The 9,754-nt window shown below is 45.6% G+C and overlaps 1 protein-coding gene across 2 annotated transcripts in view; it reads left to right on the top strand.

Moving 5' to 3' along the window:
• Nucleotides 1-2,896: 2,896 nt before the first annotated feature.
• The window catches only part of CILK1 (ciliogenesis associated kinase 1), a 57,528-nt gene continuing 50,670 nt past the window's right edge, over nt 2,897-9,754 (top strand). For both annotated transcript variants that reach the window (XM_040983551.1, XM_040983553.1), the window contains exon 1: nt 2,897-3,103. The gene's annotated coding sequence lies outside the window, so the exon portion shown is untranslated. The remainder of the gene's footprint in view (nt 3,104-9,754) is intronic.

Below are 9,754 nucleotides of genomic sequence, written 5' to 3'. Positions count from 1 at the left end.
TAAAGGCCAAAAAAAATGTATTAGGTTTTAAGTTTTAAAGGAGGCTCTGAGGGCTTGGGTCTTGTATAATTAGGTTTTGAAATTTAATTTGAGAGAGTTAAGTCTAAGGATTTGTAATAGAAAAAAATAAATGAGGCTTTTGAATGCTAAAGATGAGTTTTGCGAATGAAGGTTGAGGGTACTGGAATTGTTTCAGAACTAGTTTTGTTTCATTAAGTTTCTGGAATGCTAGCTTAAGATGTTCTAGTCAATTGGCATAAATGTTTATTACTCATGCAAGTGATCAATAACATTTGATCATTAATATTTGTAAAGAGAAAGGTCTGAATCTATCTAATTAAAATATTATTATGCTTCACAATGTTAGCAAAATAAAATTAGGCCGGGGTTGTTCAACACTGGACTGTCCTGTGTCAAACCAGGAAGAGTGTTCATCGGAGAGGCTGCCAGGGGCCTGTGGTCCCAGCATGTCTCCCCACTGTCCCCCACCCCACACGTTACCCACAGGGCCTGTTTTAAAGGGAAGGTGGTTAAACAGGTTACTGAGGACAGCAGAGACTTCGTGGGTCTGAAGTCTGGCAGAGTGCTGGTATCTGTTGTCCATCATCTCCCCCCTTTTACCCAGCCCCTCCAGCTCAGCTTTTAATTAGGAACTGAGGAGTATTTTTTTTTAACAATTGCAAATGTGCAGTGCCTCTCAAGCTTAGAATGTAAAACGGAAAGCAAAGTGTGGTGGAGTTATGACTGCTAATAGTTTTTGATTTTAGGTCTGTCTTACTATGTCCACTAGACCTTTCAAGGTTAATTATTTCATCGCATTATTTTTACAAGACTGTATGTTTTCTGGGGCCAGAACTACTGAGTAGCTAACTAACTACTGAGTAGCTAACTACTACTTCACTGCTGAGTAGCCCAGGAGATTCCTGTTGGAGACTGAAGTGTTACGTGGTGCACTTGCTTGGACAGTTGGAGGTGCCTGAAACTGATGATTTTGGTTAATTTCAAAATTACTTTTCGGGGTGTTTGGCACAAGGATTAAGATGTCATTTGGGACACCCACACTCCCTATAGAGTGTCTGGGTTTGTGTCCTGGCTCCGCTGCTAAATCTAGTTTCTTGCTAATGTACAGGTGTTTGTCCCCCACTGTGGGAGAATTGAATTAAATTCTGGATGACTGGCTTTGGCCTGACCCTGGCTACTACAGCCATCTGGGAAAGTGAATTCACAGAAGAGCATTCTCTGCCACTCTTTCAGTTAATAGTAAAAAATGAATTTTAAAAAATTTGAATTTAAAATACTGCTTTTCATGATAATTTCTGATTTACTACTGTCTGATCTTCCCTGACCTGCATTTTCAATATTCATTTGCCAGGTGGCTTCGTTGCATTATATGAAAATATAAAAGTAGAGCTCTGTAATAAATGTTACTTCCCAAGTGGCCAAATGGGCTTTTCCCACTTAGGAGCGGACTGTTCTGCCTGTGGCGGGTTTCTTCAGAGGAAGGAGAGAGGGATGCAGGCTTGTCCTGTGGGTTCCTTCCAGGAGGCAGGTAGGGGTGGGCAGATGGGTAGGGGTGTGTGGGGAGGAGCACTCTTCTTAGGTCTCAGAGTTCCAAATAAATGGAGTGAGAGAAAACAGAAAAGGTGGGTAGAGAGGAAGTTCAGAAAAGGTGCCACAGTGTGTTAAGGGATTACTTATTACCTAAAATCATGTTACTCCCCTGACCCAAGGCATCAGTACCAGAAATTGGGGGTGTAATCCAGGTGAGTGATGCCTCCCACTAGCCTTCAAGCCCCAATGGCTTAGGAAAAATAAGTATGTTGATTTAAATCTGGGGGTTCTTTATTAAGTGCTTCACAATCAGTATTTAATGGATGCTTTACAGTGATGCAATGGAATGTGTTGGGTTTCTTTTTTTTTTATTTATTTAAGATTTATTTATTTTCATTGCAAAGTCAGATATACAGAGAGGAGGAGAGACAGTGAGGAAGATCTTTCATCCAATGATTCTCTCCCCAAGTGAGCACAGCAGCCGTGCTACCAAAGCCAGAAGCCAGGAGCCAGGAACCTCCTCTAGGTCTCCCACACAGGTGCAGGGTCCCAAGTCTCTGGGCCGTCCTCCACTGCTTTCCCAGGCCACAAGGAGGAAGCTGGATGGGAAGAGGAGCTGCCAGGACCAGAACCGGCATCCATATGGGATCCCAGCATGTTCAAGGGGAAGACTTTAGCTGCTAGGCCACCGCACCAGATCCAGGGAATGTGTTTATAGTATGCATGACATGTTAAATTTTATGTAAGTAGTGCCTTAGGGCAATTAGCTGTCTACTTGGTTAAGAACCCCTGCTTTGAAACTTAGCAATTCAGTAAAAACGTAAAAAGTTCAAATGAATGCTAACAGGCCATTCATTGCTTTTGTGTCTTAAACTTATTTTCCAACCTTAATAAAAAGGTAGCAGGAAATTTGCTGCTTCAACCATTTTGCGTGTCCTCCTTGGGGACAGCGGATTCCCCTTACAATATTGTCAACCTTGGCCACTGTTTTTTAATGAGCTAAGTGGTTTTTCATCATGATTACAGTTAATTAAGTGGACTCAGAATGTGCACCGACAGCTGCCATCTGTAAATCGTGACAGTTGAAGGGCTGAGCCGTAAATCCAACGTGCTTTGGGAGAAAAGGGGTCGCAGTCGGGGTCAGTGGGTTGCTGGGAGCTCCCCTACCCCCACCCCAAACCCTTCCAGTTACTCCCACTTTGGGGCGACCCTGGCCCACGGGGCGCCCGCGGTGCAGGGCCGCGCGAGGCCAGCGAGGGGAGCTGCAGGGTAACTTTTCCCAGGGAAAGCGGCCGGTCGTCCCCACTAGCAGCCACCCTGCCTTTTGTTTGTTTTCCTGCCGGAGGCTGGAAAGCGTCCGGGTTCCTGCTGCTGTAGCATGCGCCGCGCGGCCCGGGCCACTCGCCGGTGCTCCCCGGCGTCCCCGCACCGAGCCCTCGGCCTGTCCTAGCAGGGCTCGCCGGTGCCAGGTCCCGCGCGGGCGGCTGCGCCCCTCTCGCCGCCGAGCTGCGCTCACCGCACGGACGGGCCCCCGCCTGTGTTCGCGGCGCCAGTAAGTGGGGTTCAGGGGAGTTGGGGGGCTGCTGCCGGGTACCTGTCACTGGGGTCGGGGGCGGCCCCGGGCCGTGGGACGGTCTGAGGGCCAGGAAGAGGCTGCTGGGCTGTAGTTTCTCGCCTGCTGGCGTGAAAACTCGGCGCTGGTCGGAGTCTGGAGGATTCTGACGGTGTTAACCTCTTCGTTTTCAGGAGGGGCGAGAGCCTAGGCTGTGCGAAGCCCCTTTTAGGGGGCGTTCTGGGAACTTGCTTATGGAATTTCCTGACTAGGCCCGGGATGTCCCGAAAAGAAAAGGGGTCTGAGCTAGAATCTTCACATACTTCTTTGGAACCATTTTCCACTGATTTTTTTTTTTTTTCTGTTGTGTGCTTTTTTTTTCTCCTTCTCCTTCCTGGTCTGAGTAGATGTTATGAGAAAGATGTGGAAGGGATTTCCGGAACAGTCATTTCTTTTGTCAGGTCAACCTTTGGAAGTTTGTCTTTGGCACTCAGCATTAGGGCTGGTAGGTCAGGTAGCTGGACCGCATCCTCCTGCGGCGAGGAGGGTTCCTTTTCCCTTCCAACTCAATCAAGACTTCTTTTTTGCTACAGCCCAGCTAAGCCAGTGGGTTGCCACGCGGAACTCGGCTCGTGGAGCCGGATTTCACTAAGGTGTTGGCACCTGGAGCACTCTTGTTAGTACTGGAAGTTTGATAGAGTTTCAACATTCTAGTATTTCCCAGTGATTGGGGTTACAGAGAGCGCCCCACCGGTGAATGGTACCATTGCCCATTGTAAAATGTGAATGAGCTTTAAATGTGTGTAGTCAGTGTATAAATTATTAAGAAGAATTTGTGTCCTAGCCATATGCTCGACTGTGCTGGCAGCTAATATATGCGTAAATATGCACATTTGAAATAGTTTCTGAACAAAGCGCTACAATTTAGTGAATCTTTAAGGCCTTCATGTCTGAGAACCAGGAATTGTTAAAACATGAGGAGGCAGTGGGTGTAGAAAGGACAGCAGTTTGGAAATTTTTTTATACCATAATCCACACCCTGTCCACTTTGGTTTTCCTTTTCTATGTAGCTCTGTCCCTTTCCCCAAAGTCAAAACTGGTAGCTGGGCAGGAAGGGGGGCAGCCAGGTTTCTTGGTGAGGGGATTTAGTTTTCAGGGGATACAAGTGTGTATTGGAGAATTGATAGAACTCATGTAGGCAGAACTCTGTCACCCTTGCCAGAGGAGTCAGGATTTGCTGTAGCCTGGACTTTATCCATAATTTCCGGTTACTGTGGCTTCAGTTACTTGCCATCAACTGTGGGTTGAAAATAGTAACTGAAAAATTCTAGGAGTATGCAATTCACTATACTATACGATTACAATTGGTCTATTTTGTTGTTGTTACTCTCTGAATTATGCCTGATTTAGAAGTCAGTCTTCATCACGAGTGTGTATGTGTCGGGAAACACATAGCATAGGTATGGTTTGGTAATGCCAGCGGTCAGGCCAACGTGTGCCCTGGATAAGGCTGGGACAACTGTCGTCACAAGGAAATGATGTTTCTCACTGAAGCTTCTTCCCTGCTATGTATAAACCAGCTACCAGGATAGCGAACAGGCCATTTGGGGTTTTATTTATTGAAAGCTCAGCGTCATCACATCCCTTTTTATACTCTGTGTTGTATTATCATTTCTTTGTGAAGTTTCTAGTGAAGGTGGAAGTTATGTCAATCTTGAAACTCTGGAATGATCTTTAGCCATCTGTTCCTTCATTTCCTTCATCCTTTAAATCAATGAGTCATAAAGACCTTTGATATGTGTTTTTTTCTTTCTTTTCTATATAAAGCTTTCCCTCTGTACTCTAACCCAGGACTCAAACCCTTCCTCTGTTGGAATACCAGAACAGCCTTTGTAAGCCGGGTTCTTGGAAGGTTCTCACTGACGGTTTGTCCAGCGAATGAATGAATCAATAATTGAGAAATTTGCCTCTCTTTTTAAAATAATTGCTTCCTTTTATCTCTCAACTGGTCTTGCAACCTGCAGTTCCTTTCCATGACCTGTTATCTCAAATCTAAACTAGTGTGCATGGTTTTCTAAAGCCCTTCTTAATAAGCCTCACCCTCCCTATCTGAAATTCTATTTTTCGATCTTCCTATCTCTTTGCTGCCCAGTGCATTTTGCTCTTCCTGAAGGGGCCAGCCTAGTGCCCCTGGAACATCACTGTTCCCTAGTGCTGTCCCAAGAAGCCCTCCCAATCTCCTGGTGCAACTTGTACCCATCCTGGGAGGAGGAACTGAAGCCCTAGTTCTTTCATAGCGCCTTTCCCAATCACGTGTTCTCACCTCTTTCTTTAAAGGCTTGAGATACTTGTTTGTTTTTGGTTGGTTTCTAGTTGGCTTATGTTATTTTTATTTAAAGATTTATTTTATTCTTATTGGAAAGGCAGATTTACAGAGAGGAAAGATAGGGATAAAGATCTTCCAAAGACTGGTTCACTTTGCTGATGGCCAAAATCAGGAGTCAGGAGTCCCCTTGGGGTCTCCCACATTGATACAGGGTCCCAAAGACTTGAATCATGCTCTACGGCTTTCCCGGGCACAAGCAAGGAGCTGGATGAGAAGTAAAGCAGCCAGGACATTAGCCACCACCCATAGTGGATGCCAGCTTTTACAGTTGGAGGATTGGCCAATTGAGCCATTGCATCATTCCCCTTCCCTGACCCAGCTTGCCCTATTTTAAGCCTTTTTAGAACAGAATGCTTGGACCTGGCACAATGGCTTAATCAGCTAATCCTCAGCCTGCAAGCACCAGGATCCCATACAGTACCAGTTTGTGTCTGGGCTGCTCTACTTCCTATCCAGCTTCCAACTTATGGCCTGGGAAAACAGTGGAGAACGGGCCAAAGCCTTAGGATCCTGCTTGATAGAACTGGAAGAAGCTCTTGGCTCCAGTTGCTGTGGCCACTTGGGGAGTGAACCAGCAGATGAAGATATTCTCTCAGTCTCTCTTTTTCTCTGTAAATCCACCTTTTCAATAAAGATAAACAAATGTTTAAGAGGAAAAGAAGAGGCCATAGTTTATGCATGGTAATTTGGTATTGGAGTTTTGGAGTCAGGCAAATTTGTGCACAGAGCCTGTTCCTCATCAGTCACATGGTAGTGTAATCTCCTGTGTAAGACGGGGAAATGCTTGCCCAGCTGGATGTGGGGAGGAGATGGGCTGAGGAACCAAGTCAGGACTCGGGAGCTGTTGTGCTTGACCACGTCCTGCTCTCCCACCGACTGTGACTAGGGCAGTCCTGAGCAGTTGTTGCCTGGCCTTTTGTAAGTAGGCCACTAGTCATGGTTCAGCCTGGCAGCCCAGAGGCCTGGGGGTAACCAGGCACTAGAGCCTTCCGAAGTATTATCCTGGCTGTACTCAAAATGGCTTGAGCTTAGGTTATTCCTGGCTACAGCTCTGCTTCTGGGATCTGTTGCTGTTTTTCCATCCGAACCTTGCCAGGAACATAACTACCTTAAATTTTTTTTTTCTTTTTTTTTTTAACTGAGGCTCTTGTGGCAAGCTCCTTCATTTCATTCTGTAGGATCTGGCTGATACTCAGCCCATCTGTTTGTCCTGTCCCTTGTAAGAAGCTTTTCTCTGATTGTGGGGTATGTGTGAGTGCATGTTCTTGTGGAGCACTACTTACCTCTTCACTTCCTGGGGCATAATTCTGTGTAGAATGGCCTTTTTGTGTGTGTGCACACAGCAGAAAGCCTGTCATGAGCATGTCACTTCACTGTCGGCCCCTTCAGCAGTCCTCAGTGGTCACAGCGTTCTGAGAAAGGTCTGTGACTGAAGTATCAGCAAACTGTCCATCTGTGGGCCTTAGTGTCTGTGGTTAATTGAGAGACTGTGTCCCGCACAACCTAAACACATACTGTTCCAAGGTCATAACGTAATTGTGTCCTGGTATGTGGTTCTGTTGGCCTTTGAAATACAGCTCTAGCTTTCTTATCAAAACATATGCATTCCAAAAAATTCCCTCCTAAAAAGGATTTCGAGAAACCAATCATTTCTGGGGCAAACTACATAAAAATGCCAAGGAAGGAGTGTGGCTGGAAGAAAATCAGAGGTGACTTGACTAGCAGCCGGGGAAGGAGTAAAAGAAGCAGTTCACCTTGGGGTGGTAACTGAGGTTGAGGTGGGCATTCACACTCAGTCTGTCCGATGTCAGGAAATTGCTCCTCAGGAGAGAACTGTTGTGCTTAAGCAGAAAGCTTCCATTTTTGCCTTGATTCCAGGGAAGCTGCACGTGGCTCCCAGGGTTTGGAAAGTTGATATCTTCATAGGAAATGTTCTGTTGACACCTCTCACCAGGGCAGGCTGCAGCCGTACCCTGTGCATGTTGATTTGCGAAACTGTGGCCAAGACTGAAGAAAGCTCATCTTCATAGACCTACATTTTTATGTTTTTAACATATATGGAGTCAGGATTAGTAAAATATTGATGTCTCTTGCAAAGGAGGAAATAAGAAGCACTTGATACAATTTTTGCAGATCATAAAACATGTAATACTCATGCATTAAAAAACATACACTCCTCTGTAGATAGCAGATATTCTGTTCTGATTGGTCCGGAGTTCTTCTGTGAAGTGAAGCTGTTGAATAATCATTAAATTCCCTTATAGAGGAAAAAGTGTTCTAATTCTATAAAATTAAGTAAAACTCCCTCAATGAGTCCTAATGAATTAACTTTCACTTAACTATTATTTTTAATGTTTACCCTATATATTTTTAAAGATACATTTTTCTTTGAGCAACAGATTTCATAGAAAGGGAAAGAGAAAGAGAGAGAGAGGTCTTCTGTCTGCTGTTTCACTCCCCAAATGGTCATAATGGCCAGGGTGGAAACAATCCAAAGCCGGGAGCCAGGAGCTTCTTTCCAGGTTCCCACATGGTATAGGGGCCCAAGGACTTGAGCTATCCTTCACTGCATGCAGTATGCAAATGCTGCAGGCAGAGCATTAGCCAATTGTGCCACTGTGCCGGCCCCTCCCAGAGATTTTAATAACTTTTGTGGTTACTATGAAAGGTAAAGCCCAAGAATCAGAAACTGAGGCATTATGGTATAATATTCAGCTACATTTTTGACAATGCCATGAAAGTTATTTTTCCAGGTTCCCAAAAGTAATCATCCTAACCCAGTTTTTTAAAATGGAAGACCCAAGGTGGTGCACTCATTCACACTTCATTTGATACATTTTCCACTACATTGAAGTGCCTTGGTAGCCCTTGTAAATGTGCAGTGATGGCCCAGAGAATTGCACATGTTTCAGGAAATACCAGTGTGAGTCATTTTTTGCCTTTGTATGTATGCTGTGACCTGTGTCTAGGTGCTGATAACATGTGACTGCCCTCTTGGCCATTCTGGAAGATGACACGTCAGCCAGGATGACCAAGTATCATGGTGAATGTTCAACTGTGTGCAGCCATCTTAGTACTGGGGACAGAGGATTGGCTCCAGGGCTCCCCATGTGGATGCCCAAGGCCCTTGTATAATACTTTTGTATACCTTGTATAGCCCTCTCCTGCTTCCCTACCCAAGTATCTTTGGTTGTTAGTTGGTTTAAGCCCATTGATTTTTTTTTTTCATTTTTTTTTAAATTTTGACAATCTTTACATAGTTAATTAGGGTAAAAAGGTTCAAGGGCTATAGGGAAATGGGTAAGACTATTATTTCCATATTGTTTATTTCATGCATCTGAGGTAAAGGGGGATATTGAGGAAGAAGCCCCACCCATTTTCCCACCTACCCCAAGTCCTGCATGTGGAACATGCTCTGAGATACTTGCAAGTGGTTTTGATAGTTCACCAGTTATGAATCGCTGCTAATCTCGCCACTCCAAGCACTATGAGGTTGTTGAGGAATCCAGTGATTGAAACAGTCCATCATAGAGTCTCCATTTGCCCAGTATTTCGCTGCCGACAAATAGCTGAGGTGGTTGATTGACTTGCTCTGTCTTCTGTCTTTTCTTGGTTAGGGTTCTGAATCTAGCAGTTCGATTGGGGAGATCCCCAAAGAAACTCTGTCTGAGGTGTTCCCAGACCAGATTCTTGTGTGTTCTAGGAAGCACAGGGCCCAGCACAGTCCATCACCCTGATCAGCTGGTGGTTGCGATCACTGTTTTCAGCCCCGACTTCCACTGGAACCAATGGGTGTTGCAGTCCAGCCTGGTTCTGCCCAGCACATACTCGGCTCTCAAATAAACCAGTGGGAGCTGCAGCCTAGTCAGAGCGACCCGCAATAACCCCCACCAGGCCCGCCCCCTACCCTGGTTTGCCAGTATGTGTAGCAGACAAGTCCAGTCTGTCCCACATCCCCTTTGGCTCTTATACATGTCGATGGGTATTGTCCATCTAACCAGCTCAACTAAGCAGCTCAACTATCCAGCCCTCACAGATGTTGTTGAGTGCCTCTCTGTCTAGGCATCCCAGCCCTTGTCCTAGTTTTCGTGCCCTCCCATGGGAGTGGTAACCCAAGAGGGAGGAGCCCACTATTTCCCTCCCAGGTTTCTCTCACTCCAGGATTATGCATTCTTCATATGGTTCTGTGGTTTGACTTGACAGAATTAGTCCCCAGTGCCAGCTTCTGCCAGCTGATGCTGCGGATAAGCCCAGACAACCCTCAC

The sequence above is a fragment of the Ochotona curzoniae genome, unplaced genomic scaffold (assembly GCF_017591425.1).
Source record: "Ochotona curzoniae isolate NIBS_2020 unplaced genomic scaffold, NIBS_Ocur_1.0 contig_3819, whole genome shotgun sequence".
Lineage (NCBI taxonomy): Eukaryota > Metazoa > Chordata > Mammalia > Lagomorpha > Ochotonidae > Ochotona > Ochotona curzoniae.
This window is presented reverse-complemented; position numbering and strand designations above follow the sequence as displayed.